Genomic DNA, 15645 nt, shown 5'->3' on the forward strand with positions numbered 1-15645 from the left:
AGGATGTATAGCGTCGAATTAGAAATGTTGAAGAAAAGCTTACTTCCACTTTACAAGAATTTTGAAAACTCGTAAAATTTTATCTTTTGCTTGATTTTGAATCTTTTGTTGTATATTGTTGGGTTCATTACAATAAAAATACTCTCAATCTTATAGGGTCAATGTTCTTTTTACTGATGCCGTCAGATTTACATTAGAATTAATATTAATTGCACTAATTTCGTGGTCCGCTTGACCAATTAATATATTACAATTAATTAAAGTTTCTAGTTGAGATAAAAAAGTCAATGGCACGAGCGGGATTCGAACCCACGATCTTCGGCTAGATACGCCGCTGCTCTACCACTTGAGCTATCGTGACCTCGATCAACTCGGACATCAACTTCCTATCTCAACCGCACCTTTTGAATTTTTGAAAAATGGCAAAAAGGAGGGAAAATTCAAAAACATATTAATATGGAAATTTTATAAAATAAACCAAATTGTTACGCTTTAATTTTTAATGATTGGGTTGTTTTTAATTTTTGTTTAAGAAAACATCAATAATATTCATGTTACAACATTGCAAAGAATCATTTTTATAGTCGTATAAGTGTTTAATTATTTAAATAAAATAAATAGAAAACAATCAGAAACTATTATTCTAATGATTTGTTTTTCTTATGGTGTACAAAATGTTCTAAAAATATTGATTATTTTTATTAGATTTAAAAGCATCTAATATTTACAACCTTTAAAAATGTGACGATTTAAGAGTAATTATTGCTTGTCATAGAGTTTCAAATTTAATAATATTAAAAGGTATGTCGTATATGCTATGAGTTCAAATGTTAAAAACATTAAATAAACTTGGGAGAGTTGATAGGCTGAAATGGGTTACTGGTTGACGATTTGGGAAGTATTTTTACCAAAATTCCGCAAAAGGATAAACGAGCGGCGGTTTTATCCGCGACATTGAACAAATCGCGTCGCATAATGGAGCCGCGGCGTCGCTAATCTCTCAATATGTATCTCGGGTTAATAAGGGCGTAATCCGGCCAAGGGCATACTTTTCAATCTTGAAAGTCAAAGGACCGCGGCAATTTGTTGAACAAGGCAGAAAACCTCGGACCCGCTGATTAATACGTAGCTGAAAATGCAGACTTTTATCAGCTCACGCATCAAGCTCATACTTCACGGAGATCAGAAACTCCGAAAGACCGCGGCGTGGTTGTGGAATGGCGCGCGTCCGGTGCCATTTTCATATTCCCCTTAAAACCCTCGAGTCAAAATGTCAACGGATGTTCTACAGACTAACGAGTGATTCCATGGTTTTAACACCTCGTCGAGATTCCAGGAGAGTGATTTTGGTCATCACTTCAAAAATGGTTACATTAAACAAAAAACATTTGAAATTTGTCTTTTTAGGAGGACATATATTTCAGAATATACAGATTGCCATTTTCACCTGTTATATACCTTATCCCTACTTGTGAGTTTATATTCCCCAAGTTCAGACACGATTAGTATTTATAGATAAGAAAAGAAGTTAAACCGGAACGTGTATGAAATCCAATATTATTTAAGGTATAAAACTTAGATGTTACTTCCAGACCCATTCTGATTCAATATAGACGTTTAAATTGCCACTTCAAATAACTTATTAAAAAAAGTGGTATTTTGAACTGATTATGTCGGCACAATTTGTATATAAATGTTTAAATTAATGTAAAATGGGCCAATTTCTATTTAATTTATTAAAATTAAACTTGCAAATAATAAAATTAGTAGTTTTCTTTTATTTTTCTTCCATTTTGATGTCAATATGTTTTTGGCTGTATGCATATATATGTCTTTCTTCTATCTTCTCTCTTCTCTCTCTCTCTCTATCTATCTATCTATCTATCTATCTCTATCTATCTACCTATCTATCAATCTATTTCTCTACCTATATATCTACCTACGTCGCTCGTTTTCTGCTTTACTTTTCCAACTCACTTGTTTCTTTGTCTCTCACTCAATCTCAATCACTCGTTTAATGTATCTATATTTTTCTGTCATTTTTCTTTAATCTCTGTCTGAAGCAGTAATGTATGTTTTTTGATACCTATCTCTCTCCCTTCATCAGTCTTTCTTTCTCACTTTCACTCTCTCATTCTCTCTTCGTATATCTCTCAGCATATTTAATTATTTCCTTTTCTAACTCAAGCATTGAATGTGGAGGTTATCAGGTTTCTTTGTCTGTGACTCTATCTCAATGAATCGCTTTCTATACGTCTTTTTTAAAATCTAATTTCACTTTTTCCATGTACTACTTACTCGTTTCTTCCTCTTCTTCGTTTTACTTTTCTCTCTGCCTCTAATAGTACGTATGTTTTTACTCTCTCTCTCTCTCTCTCTCTCACTCTCTCTCGCTTTCTGTCTCCATATCTCTCACGCTCTTGTTCATTCTCTATTCATGTAAATTTCGGTAATTTTAATTCTTTCCATTCTTACATAATTATTTATTGTGTCTATGTTTCTTTATATCTGACTCCATCACATTCACTCACTGAAAGAGCTGTTTCTCTGATTTTCTTTTCCTTTCTGTCCCATGAAATATGCATGTTATTCAATGTATCAGCCATCTGTTCTCTCTCTCCTTCACACACACACACACACACACACACACACACACACACACACACACAGATTTTTTCTAGGAGTGTTGTACTATTCTCGCCTACTAATTCTCTCTCACACGCTCTTTCCCCTGTATGTATTTTTTCTTTATCATAAAAATTAAAACGTGAAATATCTAAAAAGTCCTACGTACCGGTATCATGTATGATGTGCTAGTTTTCGTAGTTTTCACGTACTTTTTATTTCTAAAGAAAGGAATGATTTTATTTTTTATTTTTATTTTTTTTATATTTTAAATAGAGCTGTAAGCCGGTTTTTTGTTAAAGGAGGAAAATTTGTCGCAACTGTAATGGCACGAGCGGCTTCGTATCTACGATAGTTCGGCTGGCTTAAGATAAGGATGTGTTAATTACACCCGAGCCGTAGGAATTAAAATGTTCAATTTACATGTTACAAGTTGTTTCGATCGAGAGAAAGAAAATTCAACATTAAAATGCACGGATCGGAGCTAACATATGGTGCGACATTCGATAGTTCCAATTACTCTCCACTTGCTCGAGAAACCCTCTAAAAGCAAATTAATTTCCCACTCTAGAAAGAGAGTGTCGTGGATCTAATCCTAAGTTACAAAACGTTTAAATACAAGTTTAAAGTGATGCTTTTTTCTCTCTTGAAGTTCCACTTTGCACTATTTGCAATTGGAACGATTTCCGTGGGAAAATCCATTTAACTACAGTTTCTTTGTGACAATCCAATTTTATATATATATAATTTTTTCCTCAAGATTAAGTGACAGACTACTGCTGTTAGAAAAATTCTATTGTAACGATCGAATAAAAGTATTTAACCGAATTTTAGTTGTTTTCTTTTGTGCTAATTTTGCCATCTATTGAATTGAATGTTTGCAGGTTAGGGATGTTTATTTAACATGGATCTAATCTTACCTAACTTATATATAATTATATGACAACCTAATATATAGAACTTAGCATGTAAATCACAAACGTTAAACTAATTACTTTTATATTAAGTTATACTGCAAATAAAATATAACAGGAAACAAAAATGAAACATAATAAATATAAAATATTTTCTGTAAGGAATTGTGCTGATTGTATTACTTTTTCCTACCAACTAGGGTGACAGTAAGAAAAGGGTTTATACAAGTTATATTATTTACTTTTCGCTCGACACAGTTTATACTATTATTCAGTTAATTTATTTACTCTGCTACTTTTCCATATATATTACATAGGGTGGGCGACCAAGACCCGAGGGGTTAAATGCCTGGGTAGACTCGTACCACATGCTACTTTTCCAAGCCGTCAAATGTTCGTTTAACCTTTCAAAAGTATATACATTTTCTTATCGAAGAATAAAATAAACAAAATAGGAATATCAGCAATAAATGTCGTGAAAAGGAGAGTTACAAGAATGTATCCTTGTGGGACGCCAGCATGAAGAATAAAGAAGGGGGATTTCTCTGTACCCTATCTAAATACACGTAGCCGTAATATGGAAAGGAATTTAGAACTAGATGGTAGGTCCTGGCTAGAATGCTTGTCAAAGCCATCAGCAATATCAAGGAACACACTCGGACAACACTGCTTCTATCAAAAGGATGATAAAATGACCTTCGGAAGACGATGACACCAATGGATGGTTGAACATACGAACCAAAATCCAAACAGGCCACTCAGTATCGGGTCTCCCTATGGTACGGTAGCGTGGTGGATAGGCAAAAACTGGTCATTAGCAATAAATTCTTGCGATTGGTAGAGTACTCATTATCAAAGAGATGGTATGGTAGTATAATAAAGGAAATAGGCAAGTTTAGTTAGATTATGGAGAAGAATGACGTGGAAAATTTACAAAGAACTGGGAAACACACTATTCTGAGAAGAGATAGGTGCTGGGCAAAGAGGTAGGATTTTTCTTCGACGGATTTAGCCCAAGAGCAGTAATCTAAAAAGGAATTAGGACGAAATCTTATATGTAAAGGTAGGTTTCGAGGTTGTATATAGAGTTCACTGGGTGGTGATGTCGTCATGTTGTTTGGTTTTGAGGTTATGTAAATTTGTCTTAAATTGTCTATTGAGTTATCGGTCTGTCTGTCTGACGGATTCCTCGAACTCTGCCAAGCGGCACGAGCAAGCTGTTATCCTATAATAAAGCATGTAAAATGGAAGATTTTAGGTACTACTGAGGTTTCTATGTTAGGTCTGTTTTGTTGAGTTCGAAATACTATTTTGTGTAGAGAGTGTCATTACGTCGTCTATCTGTTCAGGAGTCTTGAGCAGTACCTTGAGTTCTAGGGATTGGTCAAGTAATGTTTTAACAACAGCTATAAAATCCGTGGTTGACTGTTTTATTAAATTTCAGAATTGTGCTGTTTGGCGACTCCAGATAAACACCATTGAAATGAGACAGGTGTTACCAGGTTAATTTATTTAAATGCATATGCAAAAGACAGAAAATAAATTAATCATATAGGCGCATTCAGTATGCTACGACAATTAAACTTTCAAAAAATAATAGCAGATAGACTTTTTTATGGCCTTATTGAATATCATTTATTAATATTAGACAGAATATGATGAACAATAAACTGACTTTTTGGAGGGCAGTCGACATACGATAGCATATTCAGCATAACAAAAAAAGGCGAAAGATAGTGTTTAGTTGTTGGGCAAATACCCCACAGAAAAGTATGAAAATCATAAAAGTATTTTATTAAAACAAACTCCCCTCTATGAACGTTATATTATTTAAATTTTCTTCTTTAAAAATAGTTTTAATTTATGAAGGCTTCCTCAAGTTTAATAGCCGTTTGAATACAAACATTGGTAATAACTTTAAAATAATTGCTATAATCTCTTATGCAAATTAATAAACCTTTAATCCTGTGAATTCGCCCTGAAACGTAGCTTTTTAACCATGAGATTAAGTGAAGGTCGGTGAAAAATGCTATTTAAATTAGGTTTAAATAATCTAAAGATAAACACTTAATAAAATGTCCATTGGATGAGTTTGTTCCCACGATTAAATATGAAAAACTGCGTTTCCAATTAACGATAAGCATTTAACCCTGTGAAAATTGTAATCTTATTTTTTGAACGGTACAATCGACATTCTATTACGTTCTCTTAAAATTCTTTTTTTTCATATTTGTAAGTTTTTTGATAAGGAAAACTTTTTTAAAGATAATTATATTTATATCAACGTAATTTCGGATCTTACAATGTTGACCTACTAATGTAAGAAGTCTGTATAAAAAAGTATGTAATTACTATCAAGACCATGAATAAAACGACGAAACAAGCTTTACCGGACCATTATTATTACAAAATAATAAATTGCAAAATACTGCTGATAAGTAAATTAAATCGAAAATAAAGGTAAGTTAATTGTACTAAAGATTGAATATGAACAGCGTAGAAAATGTGTTGTTAAACGTTCATACTGATGTATACAAAATGCTATTTAAATTTTTCAAAATTGAATTTATAATAAAAAAAGAGAAATTGTTTTAAATATTCTGTTAAAATATATTTTAATTTTTTTCAAGAGGTTTTATAAATCCGGCGAGTTGAAAAGAATTCTTTAGAAATATGCCCGATGTGACTGCAGCCACCGAAGTCCCCAACAACCATCTTTAGATTGACGAATAGCGGGGAAGGTTTAATCATTTATTCATTAACTAAATTAATAAATTAAAGAAGTGCTTACGTTGTGATCAATTAATTTCAAAATGGGTGTAATTTGGGACCGAAATGAAAGTATGGAACCTCTTACTAATGTCGGAATGATAGTAATAATGTAGCGACGATATGTAATGATATATTAAAGATTTTTTTTAAATTTTAATTTTTTTTTTAAATGTAGAAAAGGAAGTAGTATCTAGTTTACAACACAGTAATAATAAAACAATAAAAACCTTTAGAAAAATTGTCATCCCTCCTTTACACTTTTACTTCATTATTCAAGGAATAACACAATTCCCACAAGTATTTTGGAACTAATAAATTCAACAGATATCAAATTGCAGTTACATGCATTTTGATGTGGCAATTTTTTCTTATTCTTAGAACGGAATTATGTCGGTCAGTAGAATTTATCTTTAAACAAATTGTAATTTATCTAAAGCCTGCATATATCAATACATAATGTTACAGTACATGTTTCTGTATGGTGTTTGTCTTCCGGTCACAACATTGAAATTATGGCCAGCACTGGTATCCGGAAGACACATGTTAAGAAAAACAAGCTGACCTGAACTCATATGATGGATTAATTAACGAGGTCTCGAGGCTATCGCCTTTTAAGGAAATAGGGTTAGGATGGATGAAGAACTTGGTGTAGACTTTTGGAAACAAGAAAGGATCAGTTCGTTGATTATAAGTGAAGTCATTGTGGATAGAGAGTTAGTAATGTATTAAGTTGTGAAAAATTGTCTGAAGACTTTTGAGGATTGGCTGTCATGAAAATCACGTGGCTTGGCGTAAATCCACTGCTCCACTCCATATGTCCAAAGAGGTCGCAGAAGTAACTCTTGTTTTGGGAATTCGACATCACACTACTGCCTAGGTAAATTTTTATTTATCTGATTTGAGTGGAAATCGGCAGCTCCTTGTTTTTGAGGTAGAGTGGTAGGAAAGTCTAGTTTTTCAAATACACTGGGTATATTCAATCTTGTGCTACACTTTGAAAGATTCAAGATCTTGGATGTTGATTTTTGCTTAAACAGGACTTAGATTTAAAGGAATAAATGCGGTATCAAACAGGTGGTATGATGGTGTTGGAATGAATAGAAATGTCAGCTGAGTAAATGGTTTACAGAATGGGACCCTGTATGTTCCCTTGTGAGACGCCGGATTGTAATTGGTCTGATGTCTGGTAGCCAGTTAAATATGATTTCAGATTAAGCTGTTAAGACAATGAGGTATGTAAAACAAAATGTTCAGTTTAAAGAGATAATTGCCTTTTATGCCTTCTTTTCGCCTCTTACATTATCTTTGGGGTGAATTGAAAAACTAAAATTCTGCTTCTCCTCTTTACAAAATAATCACTATCTCGCTATTTCTTCTTACATTCTAATTACTGCCAATTATTATTTTTATATGTATTATCAATTTCTTTGATTTGATTTGGACACCCCAATTCTATACTTTATCAAAATCTAAATTTATCAAAAGAGTCAAAGGAACGAAAGAACAGTGTTGAGTTAACAAGTGAAGTATACTTTCGATTTTTCCATACCTAATTATATGATAAACATACCCAATATAAAAGGAAATTTTGGAAGGCTTCTGTGATCAAAATTACAATAATAAGATTCAAGTAAACAAGGATTTGCAGATTCCGACAACAGTCGACGTTATAATACAAGCATGTAAACGTTTCCGGAACAAGAAAAATTAAACTGATGATAAAATAAGATGAAAGGAAGGAAATTAAATTGTAGGCATTGTTAACGATTTTGAAAAGAAAAGTAACAGAAAGTTTTTGGCCGTAAACCGATGCTTCAAGAAGATTAGAGAGGTTCGGTTGAAGAAAATGAGATTCCTACTGGTGCAATTGAAACCTTTTTGTCACTGAGAGGACAAGAAAACGCGAATTAACGAAGATTTCACTTGATCGAACCCGCTTTTGCTTTTTACCAGCCGTTCTCATTAATCCCATGTAAGGCGTCTTTTTGCGTTTGGCGCTTCCCACGTTCGACCTGACATTTTGTTTCGGTAGCCGCCGAATTCCAGGATCTCTCACACCTCTCGACGGGGGAATGTCACCCATGAGAACAGAATTTCGGAGACGCGCGATGAAAGCCGGAGTGAAGGCAAATGGAGAAAAAGAATCTACCGACCTACCAGAAATTTGAAAGTTAAATTACTTCTCAGGCACTGTACTTTTAAGATCTCCAAACCTCTGTTCTTCTCGAACACATAAAAAACTTGTTATTTTAGGTAAAGCTTAAATCTAACTCGGCATGACGCTGCTGTGCTCGGCAAAACAACAGCATTCGGACAGTCAAGGAATATTTTTTTTTTACCGTTTCGAAACCAATTTGCGCTTAACCCAATTTCCAACGGGGCATAAAAGTAAATTGGCCGGGCGTAAACCGAAGAATTACAGTTTTAGCCCTGGCTAAAATCGTGGAAGTTCAAATAGACCTTGGCAGCTTGCAAAACACCAAACGCTCCAACTTTGCGAATAACGACGTTTACGCACGTGATCGCTCAAGAACACCGGCTGGCTATTAATGTCAAGAAAACCAGTTTCGCCGAATAAGATTGATTGGAAACTATTAATTTATGAAATAGTCAGCTTATAATGAAGTTGAATAAATGATCATAAGTAGTAATGTATAAACATCTTAGCCGTTTACTCTGGACCTTATGATTTTGCCAACTGTGCCCACAATAATCATTTTAAATAAATTAACATAAATTCAAACAATCACTTAATATATCATTCATGTATTCATGCATAAATTTAATTTCAGGGTCGTTGGAAAAAAAAATTGTTAAAACATACCACGTTACACAAATAAAATAATGATTGATCAGGTCATCTGTAAATGCCTTCAATTAGCTCTTTTATTTACCAAGATTTGTTCCTGGTTGAAAATGAAATAACCAAAATAATAATCTACTAAAATGACAATACGGGTTTTGTCTTCTTATTTTCTCTAAATAATTTATCAAATGCACGAATGTGATTTATAATATGCTTTATAAATTATACTTCCCTAGGTTAGGGACAATTTTTCTTGAGTAAACAAATGTGTAGCACAGACGTTAAAAAAGTTTAAGTTAGTTACTTTTTAATTTATTTCCATGATTATACAAGATTTCCAGTGAATAGACGTCAATACTGAGGAAGTTTGTCTCCATTTCAAATGGGCCTTGAACGTCTTTCGAGATATTTCCCTTTTCGATTACTTCAACTTTCACAACTAAAACCCTGTATATCATAAAATAGCCATCTTCTCATGGTCCTAGATTTAACCCCGATGGTGTTCCACATATCGGGAACTCATAAAAATGAATACTGCACCTGTCACATCTAAAGACGACCCAATAGAAAGAATTCAGGAATCCTTTGCTCTTATGAAGGAAGAGATACAGAACCCTTGACAGCGGTAAAATCTGACAAGAAACCTTGTATTCTTGGTAATTTTGAACATGTAATTTAATTTTTAGAAGCATCCTGTATTTTTCATATTTTTAATTTTCTACCAAAGCGTCCTTATAGTTTACTTTGCATTACTTTTAAACCACATGTAACCAAAAAATTAATCTTTTTATCAATTAAATATTATTTTATGCTGGTGATGTCTAACCATTGAGAAATTAAGTAGTTAATGTCTTTAAAGTTCATTAGTAGCGGCAACTTTTCTGAAAGCGCATTATCTCCCAGTGTTCACAGTATAATCATAGTTTAACTTTTGACAAAATCTGTGGTATTTCGAAAATATTTTTGCTTTTGTTATAGATTTTCAATGTTATTTCCTTTGATGCAAGAAAACGTACATTATAACTAATATTTTATGAGACATGGGGGATTTATGGGAAAAAGTTGTGCATGGTTGAAGTAATACAAAACGTGGGATGTCTTGGATATAATTGAGAATCAAACTACAGAGACAATGGAGATATGCTAGTCCCATTTTACTTGTTGAAGTAATGACGACTGTTTACGGGACACCCTGTATACACGTGATCCACGTATTGTAACTCAAAATATTTTTCGCGACTGTCTTCTTTTTCTATTCAAAAAATTTTTGTATTTTTGTGCGTTTTTTCTTCATCTGGCTGAGGTCATATTCTTTCATTAATGAAAAAAAAGATGTTAGGTATTTCGCCATATATTTAGTTAGCAGGCGAAAAATGTGTACTGTGTGGCTGTGTTAAGTAATATTGCATTCAGATGCAGATGCCATTCTAGGTATGCCAACTAATGCCACTACTCCAAAGTACAACTTTATCAAGAAGTACAAAGTACTGATACCAGAACGGAACAATGGGCCACAGGAACACTACTAAAGGCGAATTCCTACTGGTATACTGACGGCTCCAGAACTGATATAAGTACGGGAGCTGGGGTCTTTGGGATGACTTCAAAGACCGAACAACGGTAAACCTAGGAAAGTATGTTACAGTTTTCCAGTCTGAAATGATAGCGATTGAACAATGCGCCCGAGAAATAAAAAGGCAGGAATACATACTCGAAAGATTTTCCCTGACAGCCTGACAGAACTCAGGGCCCTAGCCTCATGCAAGGCGAAGGAAAAGAGAGTTTGGAACTGCATGGAGGCCCTGACGGAAGTCAGCGTCACTAACGACCTGACCCTGGCATGGGGCCCTGGACACTCGGAGCATATAGGCAAAGAAAAGGTTGACATGTTGGCCAAAAAGGGAGCCAACATGAATTCTCATGGCCCAGAACCCTACTGCGGCCTAGCACCTGCCACAAAAGAGGGTACAATGGATCCTTAATTAGTCCAAAACCTAGAGGAACACTACCACAGGAATGAGGCACGCGCAGAGATTCTTAAAAGGACCATCCGCAAAACTTACAAAAGAATTATTGGTAGGCAACCGCAACCAGGATCCTGGATAAACTCCTTACAGGGCACTGCCACTTAAGAAAGCAACGTATAGGAGAACAGACAGAACATTGTGCAGATACTGCCAGGACCGCAGAACAAATTTTATGTCTCTGTAAAGGTCTGGGTAGATGCAGGTTCTTGCAACTAGGGCAAGAAAAACCACAAGCAAGATCCTACGCCAAGGAGCCGCTGGCAAAGCTGTGGAGGCTGGTTAATAACATGAAGCTGGCCAGTGAGTTATAAGAAACAGTGGAGCACAGTAGATCAATTCAGGTCGAGGTGCAGTATGTCTTGTGGCCGCCACTTTTATCCCTAGCCCCAGCCCTATCCATAACATACCGGCTATTCTTGCCTATGGTGGATTGTTATGAAGGTTATTATTTAATTTACTACATTCATTCAAGCCATCTGGTTCGTGGGTTATTTAATGATGTGGAAAACAAGTGGATTCTCATGTTATTTAAAAAAATTCAACAATTTAAATATTGTTGGATAGAGCGCAATACATGAAGAAGGTACTAGCTGAATGTTGCCCTACTTTATTTATTTTTTTTTTCCTCCTATAATTCTTAGTTTCTTTCACTCAGAGAAAGTGGTCCCCCGATAAAATATTTTAGATGTAGCACTTGTAACTCCCAACCCGCTCGCTACTGAATGACTATCCGGATCTTTATGATTAATCAGGAGCGTATATCAACAAATTACACGATTAGTGTCTCAAGATCCAAAAGAAGATAAACGATTGCTAAGGTATTGGTTTAAGGATTTGTCTCCTTATTTGCACTAAGTAAGTTTCCACATTTTTCAAATACCCTTGAGGTTCACAAATTTAGACAATAGCTTGACTTCTACTCTGTTTGAGGTTCACTTTTTTTCCCAGCACTAATAGCAAAAATATTACGTACGTCTTTTGATCGAAAGATTGCCAAAAAGGGAACCATTTATGTTCAAAAGCTAAATGTCTATCGTAAACATTTCGATCATTCTACTAGGCTATTTGTAAATTATTCATAAATCGTGAGATGCAGTCTGGTGTGATGTAGGTTGCAGAAAAACATTTTCTTTATCGTGTCAACGTTTCGATCTTTATTGAGATCATCCCCGCCCCGAGGAATATCGAGTACTCTGGGGGAGTGAAAGTGACCAGACCTCTATGTTTCTATCGAGTGTTGTGTTTGTGTTAATTTATCGGAATGAATGTAATTTATTAGCGTGAAAGGAAGGGGTTGCTTATAACCCCGCCCCGAGGAATATCAAGTACTCTGGGGGAATGAATGTGACCAGACATCTATGTTTGTGGTGATGTATATATATGTATTGTATGTTTTGTTTTTATTCTGTATTTGACAACCTGAGGTACAAACGAGAGACTAGCATTCTAGAATATCAACGTAGTATATATCTGAGATCAGAGAGTCAGTAACCAGATCGAGATGCTCAAATGGCTGCAGTTTAAAACAAAATATGCCCGAAAGGAAAGAAAAAGATGGAAAACACGTAGAGGGCCGGCGATGACCTCAGCTGTTTGTTGGCCCATAAACTTCCCACTTATTATTATTATTGAGATCATCTTCAGGGCCTGGGATTTACAAACATTGTTTAAATTTAACAAATACATGTAGGATGTGGAAAAAAGCGAATTTATACAATGCAAAATATATTTTTTATATTCAATCAAAGTAGAATATTTCTACTTACTCAAAGTGTTTGTCTTCTGTGTAATTGTGCCATTCTTGCGTGTCGTGTTGAGTATGCCACTACTCACCACACGCTATTTGTAAATTTGAATAACTCATACACTGAAATAGAATAGGTGTATTTATCTATGTCCTAGTGAATATTTGTCTAGGTGCGAAAAAGTGATTCTATCCATATACTTTGAAATATAGACCATAATCTAAGGACGAACAAAATAAAAAGATAGAAACTATTCCTCAGTTATCTACTAGAATAGACATTCCAAAACAAAGCATATAAATTAATAAAACATTGATAATGATCGGTTACCGATTAGACAATTATGCAAACACGTCGATGCAAAGTACTCACGAAGACATTCTACACAATTGGGCTTCGTCCGCCGCATAGATCACGATCCATTCAATTGCAATCGGACAAACTCATCTTGAATTTAAATTAGAGTCCTTGTCGAACTTCTATTTATGGAAAACCGAAATTACTGGGTATCAATTCATTAGACCCACGTTTTCCAAGTTGTTTACAACAGTTACAGACCATATGTGATAAGTCAAATAAAATAATTCTCACTGATATTGGTTTTTTTTAGAGAATTTATCAGATTAACTAAAATCTTTATTAAACTATGTGTACTACACTCTATCGAATGGTTCGAATCTTGGTTGAAATTTGGATCTTGTTTAACAATTTAGCAATTACACAATTTTTTTTTTTAAAGTGGATCTGTTGAATCATGATTTTTTTACGTGGGTTCACAACAGCAGAGGTTGAATAAAAGCCCATTTGTAAGTGTGTGTAAGTAATGTTGAGTTCGAATGCAGGGCCGCTGGATTCGAACCCGGGACCTTTACCTTACAGTGATCAGCAACGTGTCAACTACTAAACCGTTGCGGCCACCGACGCCCCTTTTGCAATATTATTCTAAAAATAACTAGAAAATGGAATAGTAAAAATTGGTAGCACCTGACATTACGTTTTTATATAAAATTATTTAAAAAAAATAATATAAAAGAAACAATACTTTAATAAATGCAATACTAATGCTTCAAGCAACGCAAAATTGACTTTCATAAAGTATCGAAATTGTTTAAAAATTGGACTTAATGGAATTGCCCCCGAGTTAGCAAAAAGGTGTCACATAAAATGAACATGCAATCACGGAATAATTAAAAATAATTGAGATTAGATGTTTAAAAAACGACTTGACACAGCGATCAACCCAATACATTTATGTCTACTGAAATTTTTTAATGTATAATTGAGGTGATGAAGTAAATAATTATATATAATATGCTTTAATCACAGATAAGTTCTGGCACACTAATGTCCAATGTTATAACGTTTAGAGTAATTTTTAACAGTTCGATTTTCTCTCACGATAAATGATTATTACACCTATAAACCTCTGGAATTAAATAATATATCCTAGTCAATAATGTAATTGTCATATTTATTTTCCTTCCGATTTTCACAGTGTGATTAAATTAAACATGTTGACATATCTGAATCCACAAAAGGTTAAGAAGGTGCGAAATATTTTTTCGATAAGCTGCTGTAATTTGTAAAGATTTTGGGCAGGATATTCGTAATTATTGGGCGTGTGGAGTGTAAAATTTGACAAGTTTCCTCTTTTCGTGATTGTCAAATAATTAAGTGGAAGTATATGCTGTGGTTGGGGAAAGTTAGTAAATACTCATCGTGGCGAAATGACCCAAAACTATCGTGAGAATAGTATGAGAGTAATAGAGCACGTTCGTTGAATTGACAAAATACCAAGTGCCAATTACCATGGCATACAATTTTTTGTATCAAATATTTCCTCTCTAGTGCATTGCCCAATTGAACCATGGACCATTCGCAAATTTAACTTCTGCCTATTATCGTCAATATTCAATTAAACCAATACACCAAACCAGTTACAACGCCAACTCCTAATTATCACTGGCTGAGCTTGTTTTGGCTCAAAGAATACAAACAGAGATGGAGCAGCACACATTTTCAAACAGTCAGCTCATAAATTTTGTCATCCTGAAATGTGGTCTAATTACCCGTCTCATCGCCGATATGACCTCACCCTGGCATGTGATGGTTTGCTCTGATTCTCAAAGGGATCTCCAAAAAATGCAGAACCTTGGTACAATCAATCAGTTGTCCAAAATTTAATTTGACCAATTAAAAGAACCGGAGTGAAATGTAATAAATGAAACATTCCTCTGGGTCCTGACATTGAAGTGAATGCAAAAGTCGACAAAATTGCCAAAGAGTCTAATCGTGCCATTAACGAAAAAAAACGCCAAATCAACTATATTAAAAACCTGTTCTCAGAGCACATTAACACAATGTGAAATGAAAAACTGCAGATAAGTATGTACCAGGCTCTCGCCTAGGCCATACAAGACTACTCATACACATCTAATTAGCCGAGAACCTTCAACAGGTTGTATATGGGGCGAAAACATGACAGTAAAACATATTTACATGGAATGTAGGCGTCTCCATACGCCATCGATACAAACTAATAACGTCCCTGACATTAAAAATCTTGCTTGAAGAAGGAATCAACAGGAAAAAAGTACTACAGTTATTCAAAGCATCAGAGCCTTTGAGTGAATATAAATAAAATCCATTTACGTTTTCGTGATCAATTGGCCAAGTTCTTTCAATCAATTTTTTTTTTAATGCAAGGTTTTTGGTTGAGATAAAAAGTCAGTGTCACGAGCGGGATTCGAACCCAC

The sequence above is a fragment of the Cimex lectularius genome, unplaced genomic scaffold (assembly GCF_000648675.2).
Source record: "Cimex lectularius strain Harlan isolate CLEC.00 unplaced genomic scaffold, Clec_2.1 scaffold225, whole genome shotgun sequence".
NCBI classification, from domain to species: Eukaryota; Metazoa; Arthropoda; class Insecta; order Hemiptera; family Cimicidae; genus Cimex; species Cimex lectularius.